Source organism: Lactuca sativa, chromosome 2, assembly GCF_002870075.4.
Source record: "Lactuca sativa cultivar Salinas chromosome 2, Lsat_Salinas_v11, whole genome shotgun sequence".
In the NCBI taxonomy this organism is placed as follows: domain Eukaryota; kingdom Viridiplantae; phylum Streptophyta; class Magnoliopsida; order Asterales; family Asteraceae; genus Lactuca; species Lactuca sativa.
The window spans coordinates 233,898,368-233,926,040 of NC_056624.2; positions in this window are offsets into that span (position 1 = coordinate 233,898,368).

The following is a 27,673-nucleotide window of genomic DNA, read 5'->3' on the forward strand; positions in this document are numbered from 1 at the left end:
TGTCCACATCAGCATGGTTGGTTGAATTATTAGACAAATATGCTCCATTTCTTTGCCAAATCATTTCTGATTCAGCAACAATAAGCATCTAAGTTAAGTCAATGAGGGTCGCGTCAATATCCATCATATAATACTCTCTTATGAACTTATCATATGATTTAGGGAGTGACTGAAGAACCCAGTCCACAACCAACTTATTGGGAAAAGACGCACCCAACATAATCAACCTATCAATGTGTGATTTCATCCCTAGGACGTGAGCACACGCGTGTTTACCATCTTGATGTTCCATTGCCAATAGGGTTTCGGTGATCTTGAACCTTTCAAATCTTCGATTTTGTAGGTCAGGGAGAACAACAGGAGGAGGAGGAGGAAGTGAAATCAAGCTAGTCCACATTGATCCTTCACTTTGGAACAAGCTTTCACTTTCAATAGGAACACCTTTTCCTTGGGATTCGGGAAGACCACGGTTAGAATCAGACATCTACAAAACGGGAAAATTTCAAGTTAGTTGATTGAATCCTTAATGAAACACCCAAATGAGACATTAAGTCTAGGATCCAACAACATTATTTACGTATTAGAAGAGGGATGCCGTAATCCAACATGAAAATAATTCAGAGGTAAGTGAATGACGATTCACTAATTCTTCACCATGAAAAACATAAAGGCTTAAGTTTTAAATGTATTAAGAATTCCTAGATTTCCTTTGAGATTCATTGAACTTTTCAATGGCATGTTTACATCTCGATATGCCCCTCTCATTTGTGACTGGGATGCCGAGGATCACAAAGTGGGTGTGAATAACCATGCAAATGTACATGGTGCCCTCATTGTTACAGTCACCTATTCGATGTGCTGGTAAACCACACACGCTCCATCGAACTATGACAAACACTGAGTCACCCTTTTCCACCTTTTCTTAGAATCCAATTAGTGTGCCGGTTAACCACACGCGCTCCACTAACGTCTTAGCAAGGGTACAAAGTGTAATTTCATGGGATTGCATCAATTTCACTTTTGCCTAAAGTAACTAGGATTGGGAATTTGTAAAAACGTTTAGTTACTTTACATAGATTCATTATACTTATTAATGAAGAAAGGATTGCCCTGTCCTACCCGTTTGGCTAACGACCCTCCACCAATCAAGGAAGCGGTGGGTAAGAGTGGATACACATTAAACGGCCATTTTATAGGCCATAACCTTATACCCCCTTTATAGATTGGCTTCATGAATGAGGCCTACTAACGGTAAGACTAGCATTTAAGTTATACATATATAATATTAGACTTTTAATGTTATACATAGTATAAGGGTGTATTTTACACTTTTAAAATACTAGGTGGTTTAAATTTTATAAATTACACTTAAAATATAAACCTTATCAATTATGGATTTATCAACTCTCTTTTAATCATACACTTAATTAATTTAATAAAACCATAAGGGTGTAATTTGAACTTTTTCAAATTTAGGGTTTTAGAATTTAACATTTTTCAAAATTAAACTTTTAATCAAACAATTTAAATTCCAAAACTTGAGGGCAAGTTTTGAAACTTTTCAAAAACAATTAAGTTTTAATCTCACTTTAAAATTTTCGAAATTTAAGACTATTTAAATTAAAATTTTAAATATTAAAACTCTTGATTTAATAATTATCTGGAATAAACTATTAATTTAAATTATTAAATCATAAGGGATTAATTAAATCATAAAGGATAATTACCAATTAAACAATTAATTTATCCTAATCCTTTTAATCCCTCTAAATTCAAAAATCATGGGATAGGATAATTCAAAATCTTTAATTACCATATATAACCATTAAAGGATAATTACAAGATATAGGATAATCCAAATCCCTAAAATTTAGGATCTTATCTTGGGGAGGAGGATAATTTCAAAAATCATGGGGATTTTCAAACCCTAGATTTCAAAATCTTGAGGCTTAAGGAAAGGATTTGAAAACCCTTTCAATTTTTTCGCAAATTAGGGTATGGAAACCCTAATCTCGAAATTTCTAGCCTCCTAGGGTTTATTGGCTATAAACCCTAGTATGTCAAGTTCATACAATTGTATAATACTAATTGAAAACAAGTTAACCAAAGGCTCTGATACCACTGATGGGTTTTGTACAAACAATCCTATGTGTGCATGCAACCCTAGAATTGGATCTATGTTTTCACTATTAGATACACAACATTATGAACACATAAAGAAACCCTAGCATGCCCTAGTATTTTCGAAATTCATATACAAAGATAGGATCACATACCTCTTGTTGTTATATTGCAATAACAACTCAAATCTTCAAACCCTAAGTCTTAAAAGCAAGTACCACAAATGTAGTACCTCTAATGGCTCACAAACACCATAAGCAATTGGAGAGGCAATAGAGAGAGGGAGGAGGTATGAAATCGGCACTAAGAACCCTTTAGGAAGGCATGGACGAATTCTTATGGCCTTAGGGGTCTTTTTATAGGTGTAGAGATTAGGGTTTCAGTCCTTATCCTTATCTAGTTGCTTGCCCACCAAGAAATCATAAGATAAGCCTTGAAATCCCTTATCCTTTATCCTTTGGACGATTTCAAGGATATCTTATCCTTGAATTCGTCCAACCCATATCAAGGATAACTATTACCCTATTTTGTAACTATCACATAATTACAATTCAACCCCTCTAGTTTAATTAATTACATTTGATCACAAAATTAATTCTTAATTAATTATTGACCAATATTAATTAAACAAATATGATTTCTCCTCTAATATATTATTCTTATACCATATTAATAAATCATAATAACCCCTTTCTCTATTATTTCTCCAGTCAAGTTGCTTTGGTGAAGGCAACCCAAAAGGACCATGCACAATTGGGTCAAGTACTTGACAAATATGGTTACGGGCTTAGACACTAATCCCAAAAAAAGGTCTTCTGAGTTGCAAGTGTAACCTTCATGATCTCAGCTTCCTTCTCTTCATCTTCCAACTCTTTGCGAATTGGCAAGAGATTATCAAGCTCAACATCACATTCCTTTCTTATGAGATTTTCACCTTCGGATAAAACTTCCTCTTCTTCTTTATCATCGATTATTTTCTTTTTGCCTTTAGATCCAGAAACTTCATTAACCTTCAGATCTATTTTTGGTTTTTCCTCATGTTGATCATTAGTGGGCTTCTTAACCCAGGGCTGAGGTTCTTCTTTTTATTTAACTTTTTGTCCCCCTTGTTTCAGAAGAATATCACTCTCTGAAACACCTTCAATCTTGTTGAGCATTGAAAAGACTGGCTTGAGTTTATCAACAAGATGTTGTCGTACAAAGATATTGAGCAATGAATCACGTGTCTCTACCAGTCGTTGCAGATAATTATTAACCTCCGAAACACAACTTTTAACCACAGCCTTCTCAGATTCCATGTCATCCACATGCTTGTTGGCATAATTCAACTTTACCAAAAGGACCTTAGCTTTTTCAGTCTTTTGAGCTAATTTGTTCGTTAGTTTGTTTTTCTGCTGCAAAATCTGACTGGAGTTTTCAATGTTATTCTCAATAGCGATGTTGAGCTCAAAATTTTCAACTAGAATTGCAGAGCGAACACATGAATGGGCTTCCTTCTCATCCTGCAGTGTAGAGCCAAGACCTGTAATGAATTTGTTAGCTGTTATGGTGTTTTCATCAGAAGACTTTTGAAAGTCAGCCATGAACTGTATCTCATCACCATGCAGTTTTTCGACTTTTGCGGTTGCGTCTGAAATGGTTGACTCTGAAGCTTTAATAGTCTTCGTAACTTCAACAAGGACTTTTGCTTTCTCTTTGGTAAGCATCTCAACTGTGGTTCTGTGTGACTTCAACAAGAACTCATAGTTGGAAGAAGTGACGAATGATTCAAAAATAGAACCCAACTTAACACTAAGTTGTTTAAACTGACCTCGAGTCATTTTGGCATCGTCATCATCACTTGCTTGATGGACAGTAAAGGGGCTGAAATTGAAATCTTGAAAAGCTTCCTTATCATCACCAAAGATGAGATCTGGATCGTCGTCTCTCAAAGGTGAAGCTGTAGAAGTTCTTGGACCCATAGTAACACCGAAATCGACATTTGCCACCGTATCAGATACATTGATAGTAGACATCGAAGTACTAAGAAAGTTTGTTGTTATAGCTATGGAACCTGTATAGAGTGGAGTGGATAGGGGAACCTAAATCTGTAGTTGAGAAACACCCACATAAATCTTTGTTAGTGGAGCAATGGTGGTTGGAATAGTGTTAGTGATTGGAGATGAAGTGGTGATCGGAATAGTTGTGATAACAGGAGAAGACGGTGGAGTAGGCACCTAAAAGAAGTCATCTGTTAAAGGAACAAAAGTGGTTATCAGAGATGATACCTTCGGATGTGATTCGGTTAGAGTTGCTTCCAAGACCATTGGTTATGAAGTAGCTGTTGTATCCTATGCTTCATTTTGAACTGGATCATTCTTTCGAACATCCGAATGAGTCCTTGAATCCGAAGCCTCTTGAACAATCAGAGAAGGCGATTTCGGTTTACGAGCTTGCTTCTTGATCTTCTTCAGTTTTGGCACTACTTCCGAAGGTTTCCTGAGTTCTTATGACAATGGTTGAACTCCAGAGGACGGCTGTTTGCGATACTTATTCATAATAACATTGTCTGTCGGAACATTCAACAACATCGCTTCTGGATTAGAACCGACGAAGCTGAATTTGCTTGCATCAGAAACCATAAAAGATGATGTTTGCAAAACGGAATTGCAACCATGACTGAGTCATCGTTCAATGGAACCTGGAAGTGAGTTAAGGCTCATTTGACGATAATGGACCAGAACCGAGCACAAGAGATCTCGGAATGTCGAGTAGTTGAGACTGTGCTTTGAATAAACTGTGTCTAGAGAATAGAACCATAATCCAAGTTTACTCCAGTATAGAGACCATAAATTAAAGTGCAAAATAACATACTTGCACTATCAGACCTGGCAACCCTCTCAGATAAACTTTTGAACAAGAGACTAAATAGTCCATTCCATATTGGGGGTAGATTGGTCTTCCTAAACTTCGACAAAAGAGAGTTATCCCCAATATATCCAATCTGGTAGAACATCTCGATGAGTGCAGAAGAAGCAATCGAGTCTGGATCGACAAGCCCTTCTGTAGCAATAAACCCTAAGAGTCTGCAGAAACGAGCTTTTGCAATCGAGTCTTGCGTGAAGCGACCTCAAATGTGATAACCCCGTCAGCTTGACTATATTTGGTGGAGGAATACGCCTTGGAAAGATGAACCAAGGGAACACATTTTTCCATGGTCAAAGCTTGAGCCAGTGGCGAGAACCGCAAACACTCGATCATCAGATGTAGGGCTTCAGAGTATCGAGAAGAGTCAAGATCGAGGGTAAGATTCTGGTGTGGTTTTACATTCAACATCATAACGGAGGCTGATTGATTAGCAAGCGAAGTAGTGTCAGACGAACCGACCATTGTTGTAGTGAGAACAATGATGAATAGTAAGAGAGAAAAGGGTTTTTTCTATGAGAGTTTTGGAATTCTTTATGAGTGGTGAGAGAAAATAAACCTTCAAAAACCCTTTTATACGTCATGATAGGTGAGAGAAAATCACACATAGACATTTCCATATCCCGATAAATCAGCCTTGGAAGACGTGACAACTGTATGTGTCAGATGGCATGGTGACTGACAGGCGTGATATCAAGAATTTGAAAAGTCCTGCCGGATTTGAACCTTATCTCCAAGTAACTGTCGTTCCAACTTTCATCCATTCGTAATTATTAGCCAAGTCACCATCACCTGTTTTCTGAATGAAAGTAACCATTCAAAATTAAAACTAGACTTTTGAAAACTCATAAAGATTTTGTGCAAGAGTGTGCAAAAGATAAAGAAGTAAAACAAATTAAATTTGTGGGATTCTGTGATGTCAAAATAAAATTGACATAAAATCAGATGGATCCCGCGTAATGTTCTCTTCATTTTGAATCAAGAGAGATTTGAAAGTGCTTATGTGGCATCCCATTGAATTACGATCATCTATTTGTTAAGAAATAGTGAAAGACTTCTTTTAAGTAATCTGCATAGGTGGCTTAAGCTTCAATCAGATTCTGAAACTTGAAATAAGTTTGAAAATCAGAGAGAAGTACTCGTTTGACCAGTGTAGCCATAAGAACAAGTATGGTTGGAATATAATATAAGTGACCGGATATTATGGAAATCTCAAGAAAAATAAAAAATGGATCTATTTGGAAGAAATGTCTTGGGTCGAGAACATTTCATTAAGATCACTCAAAAATAAAAATTGAGATTCCAAACGCGTAAAAGGTACAAACCATAAGGTTTTTAGTCATCAGTTCATTGGTGAAAATATCTTGAATATTTTATTGTTCATCGTCAATTCAGAAGATGGTTTTGGATTTTGGGACTCACTCAAAATAGTGGTAATAACGGTTTCAAGATCATCAACACAGATGTTGTGTAACCATAAACCTCAGTGGTAATTGCTGAGAGTCTCAAGGGTTACGATTATGAATGTGAAGGTGATGGAAAAATTTGAGATTGGTTCCGAAGAAGGTGTACCTATGCTATAAACGAATGACAAAGCAGTCAACTCTTAACTCATTTTGAGAAGAGTAAGGTAGCTCAATAACTTATGTGATTTATTAGTCTGATTGGGAAGAAACAATCAGAATGAAAGTTTCATTAAGGCTTCAAACATAGGGTTTTAGAGGCTTGAGACAACATGCTTCTAGGGATACTTAATTAGTGCACAAATTCAAAATTATATAGCCACCCCATCGTTTTGAATTGAGGTTATGACGAATATGTTCCTGAAAGTAATGTTGGCTCTCAAAAGAAAAGTATTTTTGGTATTTTCGATTTTCTGAAAAGAAAAATAGAAATTAAAAAATGTTTTTGTGATTTTTGAGTTTTCTGAAAAAGATAAAACAAAAATATAGAAAATATTTTTTGTGATTTTTGAATTTTCTAAAAAAGATAAAACAAAAGTATAGAATTTTTTTTTGTGATTTTTGAATTTTCTGAAAAAGATAAAACAAAAATAAAGAAAATATTTTTGATTTTTAAATTTTCTGAAAACAAATAAAAGAAAAACAGAAAATTAAAGTAATAATAAAAAATGTAAAGAAAATAAATTTAGAAGCAAAAATGAGCAGTGACTTCCGAAGCTAGGAATCAATTGGAAGAAACATAGTGTACTGTAACGACCGAAAAATTTCAACCAATTTAAACTTTTCAAAACAAACCGATTTCATTAAATTATTACAAAAAGTTTTTCAATACAGTTAAATTATAGTATTCCCAGAATCACATCACAACATAAACATGAGGAGCGGTACGATCACACCTTTGCCTTGTCACAATCTCCTGAAGAACCTGAAAAACATAAAACCACAACTGTAAGCCCGAAAGCTTAGTGAGATATCCCCAAAATACCAACCACACATACGCCCTTCTAGGCTACGACCTTCCGGTCCAAATCATAATGCCTTCCGGCCCATATCATACATAACATAACAGAACACAGAACAGCCATGCACTTCGGGTCTACTGTGAGACTGGTCCGCCGCACCGGCCAACAGTCCACCTGGTCCACCCTCCGAGTCTAGCCATATACATCGATTCTACAGTGTGATTGGTCCGCCCGCATTGGGCCTACAACCCACCTGGTCCACTCTCTGAGTCTACAGTACGACTGGTCCGCCCGCACCGGGCCTTCAGTCGGCCTGGTCCACTCTCCAAGCCTCGGCACGTCTGGTCCGCCCTCTTGGGGCCTACAGCCTATCCGGACCGCTCGCTGGGCCTTCGGGACAACCGGTCCGCCATGGGTATCTTGGCCTACGGCACAAGCAGGACCCGCCTCAACCCAACTCCAGTCCTAACAACCATGTGCACATAAACATACAACCATATAAGAATTCACAGTCAACAAGCTGATCAAACAGATCACATAACATATCATCATCCTAACCAGGATACCGACCTAACCGGTCACTAGCATAACATCACCCTACATATCAGGGGACCGACCTTAACCAGGTCTCTAACATATACCATCCTAGCTACCAGGATGCAAACATATCAAGCAATAACATAACAACAAATACCCGGATCTCAATCCGATAAAGGGCCGGCCTTGGTGCCTTAGACCCTGTCGATATAGTGAGGATAACTCACCTCGCACTGCCAAAACTCTAAACTGAAGAGGAGATTCTCGAATCACCAACTCACCGCAAATCCCGAACTAGCCATCATAACAAAATAAACATTAGGCCAAGCATACATCCACTTATCGGGCCAAGGCCAAAGTCCAAATCTTATACAAAGTCCAATATTGGCCCAACTTACCAAATTGGGCCCACCTCACCAAATGGGCCTAGATCCAAGGTCCATAACAATAATTGGGCCCAAAACACTCTATCCATAATTTCCAGACTTGGCCTATAAACCAACTACCCACAAACGGCCCAAACTCTAAGGCCCAATATGAAGGTCCAATAAGGGGGAGTACGCTGGGGGTACCCTCCTTGGTACGCGGGGTGTACACACATAAAACGCAGCTGAGGATCGGGGCCCTGACCCGCTACGCAGGGCGTACAACCAGGTTATGCGGGGCGTAACTTCGCTACTCATAAAGTCCTTGTAACCTCTTAATGGCTTAAGCTCTTAAGCCCAAACTTCAGATCCATAGGCTAAATACGCCTAAGATTCATAAAGTCTCAAACTTTATCACTTGGGACGCCCAAAAGCTCTTAATCTAAGGTCTTAATCCATTAAGACCTATATATCTCACACATGGAACAACTACAACCCTTGGGACCTCATTTTTCTCACTCAAGACCTCTCCAAAGGTCTGAAAGGACAGATAATCTCGGCCAACACAAAGCATGAATCAAGATGAGAACTTTGGGACAAGAAAGATGCTAAAACTTCACAACACTTAGATCTATGCAAAATAAATGGCAAGCAAGAAGCTTTATACCTCAAATAAGCTCCAAAGGATTATATCCCTTCAGATCTACAAGCTCCAATCGTTCCTTTCCTTCTTTGACAACTTCTCCTTTCTTCTTCTAGTTTTTCTTTTGCCAAAATGAGCTTTCCAAGGCCAAACACACCCAACAATGGAGGGAATACCAGTTTCTAGGGTTTCTGAGGTTAAGGATGAGCTTAAGGAGGCTAGGGTATGCACCAACATGTTCCTTATGTAGTGGTTGACCCTAAATTTAGGGTTTTAGAACTTTGAGAGTATGCTGGGTGTACCTCTAGTACGTTGGGCGTACTTAACCTTGCACCCGCGTCACTTACCCAATTACGCTGAAGTAATCCCAGCTTACGCTGGGCGTACTCGGCGAGTCCCCAAATTTCATACTCGCCCCTCATTTTCCACTTTTCCCACAAGATGACCAAAATATCATTTCTCTTAAATCCCGGGGACTCACAATTAGGTACTCTTAGGAACGGGGCGTTACATGTACAAAGGATACAACTCATTCTGGAACCATTTAATGAACAGTGGATTTCGAACACTTGCGAAGCTTGGAACCAATCGTAATTTGGAAATGAATTCAGAATCATTCCGAAGCTCGGAACCATTCCGATCGTGAATAGTAAAATTCTGATTACGAGAGGGATTTCAAAACTGGGTCCGCTTTGATCATTCCTAAGCCTTGCAAAATTTGATTGAAAGTTGGTTCAGGTAAGATTTTCGTAAAGATATCTGCTAGTTCAACGTGATCCTTAATGAAATGATATCTCAGTGCAATATGTTTTGTCTTAGAGTGTTGCACCGATCTTTTAAATAGGCTTTTTTTTAAGTCCGTTCCTATTAATACAAAATTAATAGGTTTTCGTTTAAAAATCCATGCATATATTATTTCATGTCTTTTTATGTAATTTTCCATGCTTTCAAAACTAATATTATTTTTAATAAACAAAAATTCTATAAGAATCAAAGTTATAACTTCAATTAACAGTTCTTTTGTCAAAAATATGCTATATAAAACATCAATATATAAAACTTTTATATTGAAAATTTAACATTAATTATAGGAAAAAAAAAGGTTGAAGTGACATGTATTATAAGCTTAATTCATAGTACTTAACCCGACCGAATGATTTGATTTTTAAGATTAAGTGCTTTGTAGAGACAATCTTCATCAATTGCTAAAAACATGTTTTGTTTAAAGTTAATACCTCGTCCTTTTGTCGTTAGTTGGGGGTAACTATTATACATGCCTCGTTTTTTTTTTGTTTTTTTTTATTTTTTTTATTATTTTTTTTTTCTATTATGGATTATTTGTCACAACATCTATTCAAAACGAATTGAGGCCATTGACAAAAAAAAAGCCGTTAACGATAACTTTTTAAGTAAGAAAATAGGTGAATTTTTAGATTCATGAGGAATCGTTTGGAATTTCTTCTTCTTCTACTACACCAATTTTCACTACAATCTTGTTTTTCCTTTTTTGTCACTGTGTGTGACGACTTAACACCAAACACTTTTTTTTCCTTATAATAATATAAGTAGATAAATAAAAATGAACCCTGAAATTTTGGAGGCCCAGTGCTATCGTCCAAGCTGTTACACCCACTCATATGACCCTCTTTGTCCATTTTAGTAGAATTATGTTTGTTATGATACTAACTCATTTGATAAAGAACCAAATGAACCACTACCAACTAAGATGCCCGATGTCATCTTCGAATCAATGACTAAAGTTGAAGATGTCAACCATTGGGACTTAGAAATGAGTTGATATTTAATTATCATTAAGGCCGTCTATCAACACATGTGAAAGAAAATGGAAGACTAGATAGCTGATAGGAATAAAATAAAAAACTTAAAGAGATGAAACAGTGGATTTGTGGTGTGGATGTTGAGATTGATAGGCTTCACGCATAAATGGATTGTATTATAAATATTGTTAAAATTTGAGGAGATTTTATTGACCGTGAACAAGTTATATATTCCTTACAACTTCTAGATGTGATAGCTTTGTAACGTTATTCTATCGTTTTTTTATTAAAGAGATTTTATTTACAATGTAATAGCTTTGTAATGTTATTTTATCGATTTGTGAGGTTTTTATATGTAATAAAAAGTGAAATGTACTACCATTAATGAAAATTATTGATAGGATCGATGAGATTCTACAAGATAGAAATCATAATTACATAGACGAAATTGTAAAAACACTTCAAGGTAAATAATATCTAATATGCATTGGAGAGTAAAAACACCCAATTAAAATGATGTAAGAACGCTTTCAGAAGATACTCTCTCTCTCTCTCTAACTACCCTTATATACGACATACAAAGAAGTCAGTTAGGACATGACCAATGAAGTCACGACACCTAAGCTAATATAGCATGTGAAGACAAATTGACTAAAGCTGTGAAGCCTAGACAAAATCTACGAACACAAAACCTACAAGACCAAACATAGCATCTCGCATATATAAGTGAAGATTAAAACATATAAACTATGAAATCCCTTTCTCATAAGAACTCAAACACAACACTATTTATTCAGCGGACCCAAAAATCTCCCCCTTTATGTTGAGTTGTGAAAGTCGTCTTCATATTTTCTCTTCAAATACTTCAGGAATCACTCCAAGAACTATGATACGAACTGTCATCCACCAGCGAAGCATATCTTAGACACACTTCAGATCATCATTAGAGTTCATCTTGCAAATATCAGTTTTAGTAAGGATTTCAGTCACTGTAATAGATTTATAGCAATGTTTGTCTTGGAGAAACATCATGTAATTCTTCACTATGTGATTTTCATGAACCTTGTACACGATCCCCCATGGATCCTTTTGAATAAGTCCATCTTGAATTTCATCAAGATGATCTAGTTGATCAAAAGGTTTCACACTTGTCTTTTTCATTAAGGCACCAACTATTTACACATCCATCATGCATAACTCCATGCAATAAGATCGTGTCATATGATTCAAATGCTAAAGTTACGATGTGAATTTCGATTCATCCTTCTTTATAAGACCAAACAACACAGTCTAATCATAGGGATTCATAATTGAAAGATCAACAAATGTGAACTCAAATTCTTCGTTGCTTAATCCACTAAGCATAATAAACTTGTAGTTCGTATACCCATCCATTTTGCTTCTTCAACCCTCTAGACAACAACTATCTTCTTTATACTCCAAACTTCATATTGTAGCTTTGAATGTGTAACATAAAACTTGAAAAGTTTCTTATTCGCAACAATTTTTGCCAAACAAACTCCGACTATATTTTGAAAACATTTGAATAGATATTGCTCTAGTTCTCACTGGAAATTCCAAATGACAATCACTTTTGTTCTCAATCACAAAAGATGACCTCAGATCAAACCAAAACTTATCAACATTATTGATAGCCTTGTCTTGAATTCTCTTAATCGTCCATTATGTCCATAAGGCCTTCAAAGTTGCTTATTTGGCTACCTTTTCTCTCTTCACAGCCTCTTGCCTATCCAATTCAATCTAAATCTATTTTAATCTTTCTAACACCTCATCTTTCTTCAATTGTGCTTCTTTCTCACCATCCTCATCATTTGGATCAATTGTAGATTGTGAAATGATATTCACAGAAGTAGTTCCCACAATAACTTTAGGAACCTTGATATTTGTTTCTTTTAAGTGTCTCTTCAATAATCGTTAAGTTATCATAATTTTCGGAGCATAAGCCTTTTTCACCAGTTGTGGAACAACATATGGATTACGAATATTTACTTAAGCAACACCATCTCCCCCTTGTTGTGAAGTTGCACTGCTACTTGTAACACGTGCAAAAGAACGCAATTGCGAATGATAGGTTGTAACTTTGCATCAAGCATTTGAGACATATAATCAACATTAAGAGCATCTTTTTTTTTCTACGATCAAACCAATCATTGATTAATTTCAAATTCCTTCCTCTGACAAGCAACAAATCTTCGTCGTTCTTCTCAAAATCTCTCTTCATTTACCTCAACTCCAACCTTATAGATTTTATCTTATTCTCCTTCTCCGCAATAATGCCCGCTATTTTTTCTTCTATATCGCAATGACCCACAAGATCATTCATTTCTCCAGTAATTGTATGATGATGAACAGTATTCTCATATACAGTTGAAACTTTAAGAGTTTGAACTTCAGATAGAACAATATCCATTTTAGACAATGCTTTAGTGGTCTTAGAAAGAGAAACATCAACCTTTGTAGTTGTGTCACTTACCAACTTCTCTTGAGCATCAAACAGCCGTTTACTCTAGGAAAAAATAGTCTTAACAGCTGATTCGTGAACCGTCATCATATGCTAAAAGTTCGACGAAAAACATGAGTATGTTGGACGAACTAGGACATTTAACTTCATGTTCATTAATTGGTATTCCCTCTTCGTGATAGGAGTAGGTATTGTAGCTTCATCAATACCACTCTCATCGTCAAGAAAAGATTGAGCTAAAATTGGTTTAGTAAAACCATGAAAATAACAAGTCACTTCTACTTCATCTTCTTTAGTAACTGCGAACTCATTATCACCCCCTGACATTGTCGTATCATTATGAAATGGAGAAGTCTAAATTGGTTTGGAAGTAGTAATATATGTGGATGGTGGTGGTGTAACACTTAATCCATGTATTATTTATTTCTCAACATTTTAGGGTTTGGACTGGAACTCAACGAGTTGGGGAGTTCCAACTTGTTGTGTAGGGATATTTACAGACGCGGGATTAAGGGTCTCTTGACGAGTTGGGGAGCCCTAACTCGACGAGTAGACGTTGGAAACGAAAAACCCAAATTTTTAGGGTTTGCACCCTATTTAAAGGCATTAATCCTCATTGTTAGCCTCCTTCATCGTCCTCTCAGTCCGGAGAAACCCTAAATTGTGCCTCGTCTCCCATTTTTGATTGAGTTTGAGTTATAAGAGTGTATTCCTTGGTGTTTCTTGAAGGAGTTGAAGTTGGTGGTGCATAGTTGAAGAAAGAAGCTTTAGATCTGGGGATTTCTCTGTCGTGGCAACTATATTAAGGTATAAAGTCAATACCTTGACTATTCTTAGCTAGATTTCGTCCCTTGAAAGTTTATGACCATTATTAGCCTATTTTGGGATCATTCTTGGATTTAAGCATGTTATGAAGATATGGCTTTAGATCTGGACATATCATGGCCCTTGTGGACTTAAAGTTGCCAACTTTATCAAGTCTTGGCCCTCCCTTATGCTCTAAGTCCCTTGATAAGCTTTGTTTGAGTGTTTTAGCCCTTTGATGCCTTGCATGGATGTAAAGTTAGCAACTTTACATGACATCTTAACCCTAGGGGAGCATATCTGTAGTTTGGGGCTTTAGTTTCGACTGGAAGGGGCTGAATATGTTAAGACTGGGAAAACTCAACGAGTTGCCCTGATAACTCGACGAGTTGGATTAGGTTTTTCCGCTTTTTGGATACTAAGCGAACTCGACGAGTTTATAAGATAACTCGTCGAGTTGGCTAGGGTTTTTCCCGGTTTTCTGAACATTGAAGGAACTCGACGACTTGTAACGTCCGGATTTTCAGGGACATTATTGTGTATGTTAATATTGATATTGAAGGAGGGACTTGACGAGTTGAGGGACCAACTCGCCGAGACGATTCGAGTTGATCGCGTGGACTTAATGAGTGGACTCGACGAGTTAGAGGAGGGACTCGCCGAGTAGGTACTGGGCAGAGAAACCCTAATTGTCCGGGTTTATGACCTATTTAAAGGACCTTATGGTCTTCATTTGCAGCCACACTTTCCCTTGAGAGCCTAAGAGAAACCCTTAAACCGTTCTAACCTTGGTGAAGTGAGTGTGTGATCATTTTGGGCAATCTTGATGCATTTCTATGAAGAAGGATGAAGAGCTTCATGACAAGGAACAAAGGAAGGTAGTGGATCTATGGTATTGAGTGTTTCAGCTGCTAAAAGAAGGTACAAAGTCCTCATCTTGCTCATTCCTTGTACTAGATCCCATTTTGGGAGTTTTAGGGCTTTGCTTTTATCCTTTTGAATCTATGAGTTGAATGAGACATGGTTTGAGGTTGGAAACCTCAGATCTGGACCTCCTAAGGTCCTTAGAGTCTAGGTGTCCCAACTTTATGTTGGATTAGTGTCTAAGTTCATAACTATATTTTGTATGTATATGACCCAGTTGTAGCATGGTCCTTTTGGGTTGCCTTCACACTGGTGATTGGACAGGATGACTATTGTGGAGAGAGGCCGATTTATTGTTAAGAATGATAGATTAGGGTATAAATATGATTTTTAATATATTATAAGAATAATATATTAATTAGGAATCATATTATTAATTAGTATTTAATCAAAAATTAATTAGGAATTAATTTTGGGATTAAATGAGTTAATTAAAAGTACAGGGGTTGTTTTGTAATTATTTGATAGTTGAGACTTTGGGACATTGGATCACTTTTAGTAAGGCTTGAATGAAAATCCTAGAAGGATCTAGGAGTTTTCATCCAAGGGCTTAAAGAAAGGAGTCTATGGACTTGCTTAGGCCCTAAGCTAAGGGATTAGGGTTTCCACCTTGAAACCCTAGCTAGCCTCAAGTATAAATAGCCCCCTAGGCTTAGGAATTTGGCTAACCCTTGGGAAAACCTTTCCATAGCCGAATTTTAGAGCTTAGTACCCTTCATCCTCTCTCTCATATCAATCCTCTCACCCAAGTGTGTTTGTGAGCCATTAGAGGTACTACACTTGTGGTACTTGCTTTCAAAAGCTAAGGAGATTCAAGGAACTAGTTGTTATTACTATATAACAACAAAAGGTATGTATTTTATTCTCCTATGTGGATTTCAAAAATATTAGGAGCATGCCAGGTTTCTTTTTGTGTTCACAGAGTTGTATAACTAATAGTGAAAACATAGATCCAACTATAGGGTTGCATGCACACATAGGATTGTTTGTATAAAACCTATCAGTGGTATCAGAGCCATTGGTTTTTGTTTTCAATTAGTTCTCTATACAAAAGTATGAATTTAACATATTAGGGTTTATAGCCAATAAACCGTAAAGGCATGAATGTCGAAATTTGCTTAGGGTTTCCCAAATCCTTTCCTTAGCCTCCAAGATTTCGATTTCTAGGGTTATCCAACCCTAGAATTTTTAAATTGCCTCCTTCCCCAAGATAAGATCCCAAATTCTAGGGATTTGGATAATGTCATATCTTGTAATTATCTCTTAATTGTTTAAATATGGTAATTAAAGATTTTTTTGAATTATCCCATCCCAATTTTTCGAATTTTAAGGGATAAAGGGATTAGGTGAAATTAATTGTTTATTTTAATAGATAATCCTCCAAGATTTAATAATTCAAATTAATTGTTTTATTTTGGATAATTATTAAATCAATGTTTTAATATTTAAGATTTTAAAATTAAAAGGTTTTAATTTTTGAAAATTTTAAAAATGATTAAAACCCTAGTGTTTTTGAAATTTGAATAATTGAACCTAATTGTTTTGAAAAGTTTCAAAACATTCCTTCAAGTTTTGGAATTTAAATTGTTTGATTAAAAATTTTAATTTTGAAATTCTAAATTCAAAAAAAAAACCTAGTTTTGAAAAGTTGAAATTACACCCTTATGGTTTTGTTAAGTTAATTAAATGTATAAATAAAAGAGAGTTAATAAATCCATAATCATATGGTTTATATGTAATCAAATTAAAAGTGTAATTTATTAAATTAAACCACCTAGTATTTTAAAAGTGTAAAATACACCCTTATACTATATATAACATTAAAAGTCTAATATTATATATGTATAACTTAAACTGTTAGTCTTACCGTTAGTAGACCTCATTCACGAAGTCGATCTATAAGAGGGGGGGGGGGGTATAAGGTTATGGCCTATAAGATGGTCGTTTAATGGGTGTCCACTCTCACCCACCGCTTCCTTGATTGGTGGAGGGTCGTTAGCTGAATGGGTAAGATAGGGAAAACACTTTCCATTAAAAGTATAATGAATTATAAAGTAACTAAACATTTTTACAAAATTCCCAATCTTAGTTACTTTAGGCAAAAGTGAATTGATGCAATTCCATGAAATTACACTGTGTACCCTTGCTAAGACGTTAGTGGAGCATGTGTGGTTAACTGACACACTAATTGAGTTCTAAGAAAAGGTAGCAAAGGGTGACTCGATGTTTGTCATAGTTCGGTGGAGCGTGTGTGGTTAACTCGCACATCAAATAGGTGACTGTAACATTGGGGGCACCATGTATATTTGCATGGTTATTCACACCCTGTTTTGTGATCCACAACATCCCAGTCACAAATCGAGGGGCATATCGAGATTTAAACATGTCATTGAAAAGTTCAATGAATCTCAAAAGATCTAGGAGTTTTCAATACATTTAAAACTTAACTTTCTTTTTCGTTTTTCATGATGGAAATTGGTAAATCTTCATTTACCTACCTTCAAATGTTCTACAAGTTGGATTACAACATCCTTCTTCCAATTTGTAGGATATTGTGTTGGGTCCTAGCCTTACTATCTCATTTGGGTGTTTTATTAAGGACTCAATGAACTAAACTTGAAATTTCTCCCGTTTGTAGATGTCAAAGTCTGACAACTATGGTTTTCCTAAATCCGTTGGAAAAGGTTTTCCACGTGAATATGATATTCCATGATTGGATTGTGGAAATGGAAATCATGCTTCACTTCCTCCACCTCCTCCAATAATTCTCCCTGACCCACGTGTTCGAAGACTTGAAAAGTTCAAGGTCGCTCAAGCCCCATTGGCAATAAGACACAAAGATGGAAAGTTTGTATGTGCTCATGTCTTGGATATGAGGTTACAAAGGAAGTTGACTGTGGACTTGGTTCTTCAGTCACATACCGAATCATATGGTAAGTTCGTTAGAGAGTACTATATGATGGACCACGACGTGACCCTGTTGATTTGATTTATTTGCTTATTGCTACTGAATCAGAAATGATTTGGCATACTGGTCGAGCAAATTTGTCTGATAAATCAATATCCTAAGGGCAATGGCAACAGTGGAAGTCCAGAAAAGTTTTCTCTACGCAAGAGAAAGGCTAAGTTTGAGATAGTCCCGTTCCAGAAGAGTCCATATGTTTCTAATGCCAAAAAAAGGGGCATTGGTTGCGAAACTTCCCTGACTACCTGAGAGATCTAAGAGATGGGAGAGTCAAGATGTATGACTCTGTTTCAGGTACAATCCACTATCTAACTCCATTAAGTTTCTATTAAGAGTTTCTTAATACATGATGTGATAACATTACATTTCGATGTTTTGAAGGATCGAAGAAAAGAAAGGAAACATAAAGGAAGGAGCGAGCTGAATCTGATCGCGAAGAAATGGATTACGATCGCATGGATTCGATGATCGGATTTTTGAGCTGCTGCTTAGAGTTATGATAGATTGCTTAGGAATATATAATAGCATAGTTTTTCATTTGCTTTGTAAGGATATATTTTTCCGCAATAAAATAAAATTTGATTTTATCTTATTTATATTTCCTTGCAATCACAATTGTGAAAATTGATGCTTCTGTGTTTCCATTATAAGCAATATTAAGTGGATGTGATTCTTAGTTATGTTATTTATTGTAGTCTCGTAATTTTCTAAGTAAGGAAAGATTCCCATTGCCCAAGTTTCAATTAGAAGAAGCTTGGAATCATATGATTTGAATCATGTGATGTATGGAAATCTTGGTACTTAGAAATTTTGTAAGGCTAATTCCTTGACAAAGAGTTAAGTCAAGGACTAGGAGATCGAGTTCACAATGTTGTACACTGGTCAAGTCCACCATAAATAACAATAACATTATTCATGATGATTTACTAAAAGTCTAGAAAATATGGTTGTACTTACAAGATTAAGTATGATCCAAAATCATTGAAAAGTTTCAGTGAATGGCAGAACGAATAAGGAGAATAAATGAAGGCAGAAAGATAAAGGTTTCTCCAATCTAAAAAGAAGGGAGAGTACTTTTGTATCTTGTTTCATGATCGTCTTAAGAACCATATTACAATTCATCCTCTAAGGACACCTTAGTACACTAGTTTGGCTAAGAAGAGGAATCATGAATTGTTGTACTAGTTAAGTCAATAAGATGAATTGTACTTTGTGCCAAAATCAAGTCTTAGAGTCATACTCCAAGATTGTGACTTGGGTGACATAATCTTAAGTGGAAATGTTCTTTTACACATTTTGGTAAGTTGTGATGTCTTGGATAAGACAAAGACCAACTAATACCAAATTGTGTGTAGTTTTGTCTTGATAAAGACACACACCAACTCTTGAATAATTGTTTTGTCAAGAAATGTTTCTTGATAAGAGAATCTTATATGTCAAGAGGTCAGTTGGAGTCTAAATGATCTTGAAAAGGGTTTAAGAACAAATAAAGAACAAAACTAATCGATAATCACTAGCACACGACTTGAGGTTTATAACCTATCGTGTTGACATAATTCTGTTTCTATGCCATGCCAGTTTGGTCAACTATGCATATGATTTCTATGAGTACTCAAGTGGCCTACAGAGGGGCAAGTCACCTTGATCAATGGAAGGTACATTGATATGTAGGGGTGAGCTGATCAATAACTTGGAAGCAATGGTGGGACCCTCGATGGCAAGAAATTAAGAATGGACAAGTTCAATCCATAAGAGTTTGGATTTGTCACAATTATTGTCTTATGATTATGGTTATGACAAATTCACATGGATAGGAACACATGCACCACAAAAATCTAAGTGTCATAAGGTTTCTCTCCTTCATGAAAATGATTGTGAGGAAACGCTTTCACTAAGAAAGATTTTGAAGATAGCATTATGTAATTTGGATTTCTCAAAATTCAACTATGATTACGACATCCCTCTTCATAGTTCGAATTGTGGGAAATGGAAATGGGTCTGAACAATTTTAGACTTACTGTTATAAGTTCTAGAATTGTTTAGACACATACATATAAGCTATCTAAGGAAAGGTGTACGAGTTTGAGAAGCTTAGATAAATTTTATCAAAGCATCTAGTATTAGAAATATGAACTTAAGAAATTCAATAAGCATTGTTTTCTAGAAGTTCAGCTGTTTTCTGAATACATGTCAAAGCTAGTGGGAGCATAAATGTTATGCTAGTAAATATATAATCATCATGTTTGTGGGAGCATGATTATTATTTTAAAAATTGTGAGTCAACAATATTAATTATAGAAAACAAGAGTTTTACTTTGCCAAGTTGCAAGGGTTGAAAGATTATTTTGCTATAATTAAGGGAGAGAGTATTGTACTTCGTTTCGAAATCTAAGAGCTTATATCTAGAGATTTTAATCAAATCTAGTTAAATATATGAATTGTGTTCTCAATGGACTTTAGAAAGCTTAGAGTCACAATTGTCACTCCTCTAATGGTTCACAAACACCATAAGCAAGAGGATGAAGAGGAGAGAGGATGGAGACTGCTCAAAACGTGTTCAAACCCTAGAAGGATGCTTCACCACGTTTTTGGGTCATAAGGGTCTTATATATAGTGAGGCTATTAGGGTTATCTAACAAGGAAAACCTAATTTGGATGCTTAAGCCCTAAGCAACCCATGGACTCCTTTAATTAAGGCCTTGGACGATTTCTTATGGGCTCCCCCATAGAATTCGTCCACTCCTTAATATAAGACAATCCATGGCCCAAATTGCAATTATCTTATAATTACAATTCCAGTCCCTTAAATTTAATTAATCTCTTTCAGTCACAAAACTAATTACCAATTAATTCTTGACTAATATTAATTAAACAATATGATTTCTCCTTTAATATATTATTCCCATAATATATTAATAAATCATATTTAATCCTTGTCTCCATAATTCATCCTATCAAGTTGCTTTGGTGAAGGCAACCCAAAAGGACCATGTACCATCGGGTCAAGTACATAATAGTTATGGACTTAGACACTAATCCAACACACTTTGCATGTTTTGACTTCCTGAATAATTGAGTTATTTGAGAATAATCGAATTATTCGAACATTCCACAATCGCTCATACTTTGGAAGTGGATATGAAAGAAGATTGTCATGAATTGGTTTGTAGATTATCTAAAGTGTGTTAGACATAGCAAATGTTTGCTACAATATTCATGAGTGCTTATGAACATGATTTGAGCATTGGATTAAACCCACGCTCACTTGGATCGCTTCATGGATTTTATCACGAGTGATTGGTGAGACGATAATATCTTATATTCTTGAAACTGAGATGTGTGAGTTGTATTCTGCAAGTTGGTTGCACATTCATAATATGCAAACGCACCAGTAACTTAGTGTTATAAAACATATTCTTGTGTGTGATTTGATGAGTAGGTACAAGCAAGAATCGAGTAAAGTTTTATCCGTTCCTTTTACCCAAAGTGGGATAAAAGCGATATATGTGGGCCCCTCGATGATGTGGTGACGACAAACGAAAGTGCTCGGCCGGGCCTGGACTGATTTGATTTGTTTAATTAGTCAGTTGTCGAAAATCAGAAATCGGGAAACAACACATGAACAGAGAGTATGATTAAAATCAATGTCTTAGTTCATACAATATCTAGAATGGAGGAATATATGATCCCTTATCTAAATGACAAGTATCTGATAAGATCAGAGTTGATAGTGGCTTTTGAAAGCTAGGATTGCTGATCAGGATCTGAAGTCATACGCATAATAGTTATTAGACTTATCCAAGTGGGAGACTATTGGATTAGTGTCTGATTCCATAACTATATTTGGTATGTACTTGACCCGGTTGTAGCATGGTCCTTTTGGGTTGCCTTCACACTAGTGACTGGACATGATGACTATTGAGGAGAGAGGCTGATGTATTGTTAAGAATGATGTATTGGGGTATAATTATGATTTATTAATATATTATAAGAATAATATATTAATTAGGAATCATATTATTAATTAGTATTTAATCAGAAATTAATTAGGAATTAATTTTGGGATTAAATGAGTTAATTAAAAGTACAGGGGCTGTTTTGTAATTATTTGATAGTTGAGACTTTGGGACATTGGATCACTTTTAGTAAGGCTTGAATGAAAATCCTAGAAGGATCTAGGAGTTTTCGTCCAAGGGCTTAAGGAAAGGAGTCTATGGACTTGCTTAGGCCCTAAGCTAAGGGATTAGGGTTTCCACCTTGAAACCCTAGCTAGCCTCAAGTGTAAATAGCCCCCTAGGCTTAGGAATTCGGCTAACCCTTGGAAAAACCCTTCCATAGCCGAATTTTGGAGCTTAGTACCCTTCCTCCTCCTCTCTCAAATCAATCTTATCACTCAAGTGTGTTTGTGAGCCATTAGAGGTACTACACTTGTGGTACTTGCTTTCAAAAGCTAAGGAGATTCAAGGAACTAGTTGCTATTACTATATAACAACAAAAGGTATGTATTATATTCTCCTATGTGGATTTCGAAAAGAGTAGGAGCATGCCAGGTTTCTTTTTGTGTTCACAGAGTTGTATAACTAATAGTGAAAACATAGATCCAACTCTAGGGTTGCATGCACACATAGGATTGTTTGTATAAAACCTATCACTTTAGTCGTTCAAATGAGGGTTGATGAGCTAAATCCTTCATGAAAGGCATATATTAGCATTTTGGAGCAATAACCTCGTGTATGAATGTAAAGATCGAAGCTTTATGTGATTACTGAGCCTTGGGATGATAGATCTAGTGTTTGGAGTGATAGATCTGATTTAAATCATATAAATGAACATTTGGTCTGAATGAACTCGCCAAGTCGATGAGCCGACTCGACGAGTTGGTTAGGATTTTGTAACACCCAAAGTTTTGAAGGCCAAGAAAGGAAAGAAAACCCTAAGTTTAGGGGTCGACTCGGCGAGTCCAAGGAGGGACTCGGCGAGTCCGAGCGGGATCCGGGTCGAGGTGTAAGTGACCAACTCGGCGAGTCGGCCAAGTGGACTCGGCGAGCCTGGTCTGTGCATGGAAAACCCTAAATTCAGGACTTGGAGCCTATATAAACGTCTTAATCTTCTTGCTAGGGTTCCTTACTGCCTCTTTAGCCCTGGATACCAAACCCTAGCCGTAATATCCTTTGATTGAGCCATTTGTTGCCTTGGAAGGTGCATTAAAGCTTGGAGAAGGAAGAAGGAACTTGGAGGAGCAACAAGGGACTATATATCTGGGATTGTGAGTTCATTCTGAGCATTTGGAGGTAATAAACTAGTTCCTGGACCCTTTTTGCAGCTAGATCTATGTGTGGATGTTGGGGCTTTTTAGCCATAATGTTATTATTTTGAGTTAGAAGCCAGATCTGAAGTTGCTACTTCAGATCTAAGCATATTATGGTCTTGGTCCTAAGGACATTCTATGTGCTCATACAAACCCTAATGCTTGGATCTAGGTTTCTCTATTGTACATGCAAGTTATCCAAGACTATAAACCCTAATTCTAGCATACAAGTAATCATATTAACATAAGAATGGGTTAAAGACATTACCTTGATTGTTATGTAGCAATAACAATCCAATTCCTCCTTGTATGGACTTTAGAAAGCTTAGAGTCACAATTGTCACTCCTCTAATGGTTCACAAACACCATAATCAAGAGGATGAAGAGGAGAGAGGATGGAGGCTGCCCAAAACGTGTTCTAACCCTAGAAGGATGCTTCACCACGTTTTTGGGTCATAAGGGTCTTATATATAGTGAGGCTATTAGGGTTATCTAACAAGGAAACCCTAATTTGGATGCTTAAGCCCTAAGCAACCCATGGACCCCTTTAATTAAGGCCTTGGACGATTTCTTATGGACTCCCCTATAGAATTCGTCCACTCCTTAATATAAGACAATCCATGGCCCAAATTGCAATTATCTTATAATTACAATTCCAGTCCCTTAAATTTAATTAATCTCTTTTAGTCACAAAACTAATTACCAATTAATTCTTAACTAATATTAATTAAACAATATGATTTCTCCTTTAATATATTATTCCCATAATATATTAATAAATCATATTTAATCCTTGTCTCCATAATTCATCCTATCAAGTTGCTTTGGTGAAGGCAACCCAAAAGGACCATGCACCATCGGGTCAAGTACATACCAAAATAGTTATGGACTTAGACACTAATCCAACACACTTTGCATGTTTTGACTTCCTGAATAATTGAGTTATTTGAGAATAATCGACTTATTCGAACATTCCACAATCGCTCATACTTTGGAAGTAGGTATGAAAGAAGATTGTCATGAATTGGTTTGTAAATTATATAAAGTGTGTTAGACATAGCAAATGTTTGCTACAATATTCATGAGTGCTTATGAACATGATTTGAGAATTGGATTAAACTCACGCTCACTTGGATCGCTTCATGGATTTTATCACGAGTGATTGGTGAGACGATAATATCTTATATTCTTGAAACTGAGATGTGTGAGTTGTATTCTGCAAGTTGGTTGCACATTGATAATATGTAAACGCACCAGTAACTTAGTGTTATAAAACATATTCTTGTGTGTGATTTGATGAGTAGGTACAAGCAAGCATCGAGTAAAGTTTTATCCGTTCCTTTTACCCAAAGTGGGATAAAAGCGATATATGTGGGCCCCTCGATGATGTGGTGACGACAAACGAAAGTGCTCGGCCGGGACTGGACTGATTTGATTTGTTTAATTAGTCAGTTGTCGAAAATCAGAAATCGGAAAACAACACATGAACAGAGAGTTTGATTAAAATCCATGTCTTAGTTCATACAATATCTAGAATGGAGGAATATATGATCCCTTATCTAAATGACAAGTATCTGATAACATCAGAGTTGATAGTGGCTTTTGAAAGCTAGGATTGCTGATCAGGATCTGAAGTCATACGCATAATAGTTATTAGACTTATCCAAGTGGGAGACTATTGGATTAGTGTCTGATTCCATAACTATATTTGGTATGTACTTGACCCGGTTGTAGCATGGTCCTTTTGGGTTGCCTTCACACTAGTGACTGGACATGATGACTATTGAGGAGAGAGGCTGATGTATTGTTAAGAATGATGTATTGGGGTATAATTATGATTTATTAATATATTATAAGAATAATATATTAATTAGGAATCATATTATTAATTAGTATTTAATCAGAAATTAATTAGGAATTAATTTTGGGATTAAATGAGTTAATTAAAAGTACAGGGGCTGTTTTGTAATTATTTGATAGTTGAGACTTTGGGACATTAGATCACTTTTAGCAAGGCTTGAATGAAAATCCTAGAAGGATCTAGGAGTTTTCGTCCAAGGGCTTAAGGAAAGGAGTCTATGGACTTGCTTAGGCCCTAAGCTAAGGGATTAGGGGTTCCACCTTGAAACCCTAGCTAGCCTCAAGTATAAATAGCCCCCTAGGCTTAGGAATTCGGCTAACCCTTGGAAAAACCCTTCCATAGCCGAATTTTGGAGCTTAGTACCCTTCCTCCTCTCTCTCATATCAATCTTATCAGTCAAGTGTGTTTGTGAGTCATTAGAGGTACTACACTTGTGGTACTTGCTTTCAAAAGCTAAGGAGATTCAAGGAACTAGTTGCTATTACTATATAACAACAAAAGGTATGTATTATATTCTCCTATGTGGATTTCGAAAAGAGTAGGAGCATGCCAGGTTTCTTTTTGTGTTCACAGAGTTGTATAACTAATAGTGAAAACATAGATCCAACTCTAGGGTTGCATGCACACATAGGATTGTTTGTATAAAACCTATCACTTTAGTCGTTCAAATGAGGTTTGATGAGCTAAATCCTTCATGAAAGGCATATATTAGCATTTTGGAGCAATAACCTCGTGTATGAATGTAAAGATCGAAGCTTTATGTGATTACTGAGCCTTGGGATGATAGATCTAGTGTTTGGAGTGATAGATCTGATTTAAATCATATAAATGAACATTTGGTCTGAATGAACTCGCCAAGTCGATGAGCCGACTCGACGAGTTGGTTAGGATTTTGTAACACCCAAAGTTTTGAAGGCCAAGAAAGGAAAGAAAACCCTAAGTTTAGGGGTCGACTCGGCGAGTCCAAGGAGGGACTCGGCGAGTCCGAGCGGGATCCGGGTCGAGGTGTAAGTGACCAACTCGGCGAGTCGGCCAAGTGGACTCGGCGAGCCTGGTCTGTGCATGGAAAACCCTAAATTCAGGACTTGGAGCCTATATAAACGTCTTAATCTTCTTGCTAGGGTTCCTTACTGCCTCTTTAGCCCTGGATACCAAACCCTAGCCGTAATATCCTTTGATTGAGCCATTTGTTGCCTTGGAAGGTGCATTAAAGCTTGGAGAAGGAAGAAGGAACTTGGAGGAGCAACAAGGGACTATATATCTGGGATTGTGAGTTCATTCTGAGCATTTGGAGGTAATAAACTAGTTCCTGGACCCTTTTTGCAGCTAGATCTATGTGTGGATGTTGGGGCTTTTTAGCCATAATGTTATTATTTTGAGTTAGAAGCCAGATCTGAAGTTGCTACTTCAGATCTAAGCATATTATGGTCTTGGTCCTAAGGACATTCTATGTGCTCATACAAACCCTAATGCTTGGATCTAGGTTTCTCTATTGTACATGCAAGTTATCCAAGACTATAAACCCTAATTCTAGCATACAAGTAATCATATTAACATAAGAATGGGTTAAAGACATTACCTTGATTGTTATGTAGCAATAACAATCCAATTCCTCCTTGTATGGACTTTAGAAAGCTTAGAGTCACAATTGTCACTCCTCTAATGGTTCACAAACACCATAATCAAGAGGATGAAGAGGAGAGAGGATGGAGGCTGCCCAAAACGTGTTCTAACCCTAGAAGGATGCTTCACCACGTTTTTGGGTCATAAGGGTCTTATATATAGTGAGGCTATTAGGGTTATCTAACAAGGAAACCCTAATTTGGATGCTTAAGCCCTAAGCAACCCATGGACCCCTTTAATTAAGGCCTTGGACGATTTCTTATGGACTCCCCTATAGAATTCGTCCACTCCTTAATATAAGACAATCCATGGCCCAAATTGCAATTATCTTATAATTACAATTCCAGTCCCTTAAATTTAATTAATCTCTTTTAGTCACAAAACTAATTACCAATTAATTCTTAACTAATATTAATTAAACAATATGATTTCTCCTTTAATATATTATTCCCATAATATATTAATAAATCATATTTAATCCTTGTCTCCATAATTCATCCTATCAAGTTGCTTTGGTGAAGGCAACCCAAAAGGACCATGCACCATCGGGTCAAGTACATACCAAAATAGTTATGGACTTAGACACTAATCCAACACACTTTGCATGTTTTGACTTCCTGAATAATTGAGTTATTTGAGAATAATCGACTTATTCGAACATTCCACAATCGCTCATACTTTGGAAGTAGGTATGAAAGAAGATTGTCATGAATTGGTTTGTAAATTATATAAAGTGTGTTAGACATAGCAAATGTTTGCTACAATATTCATGAGTGCTTATGAACATGATTTGAGAATTGGATTAAACTCACGCTCACTTGGATCGCTTCATGGATTTTATCACGAGTGATTGGTGAGACGATAATATCTTATATTCTTGAAACTGAGATGTGTGAGTTGTATTCTGCAAGTTGGTTGCACATTGATAATATG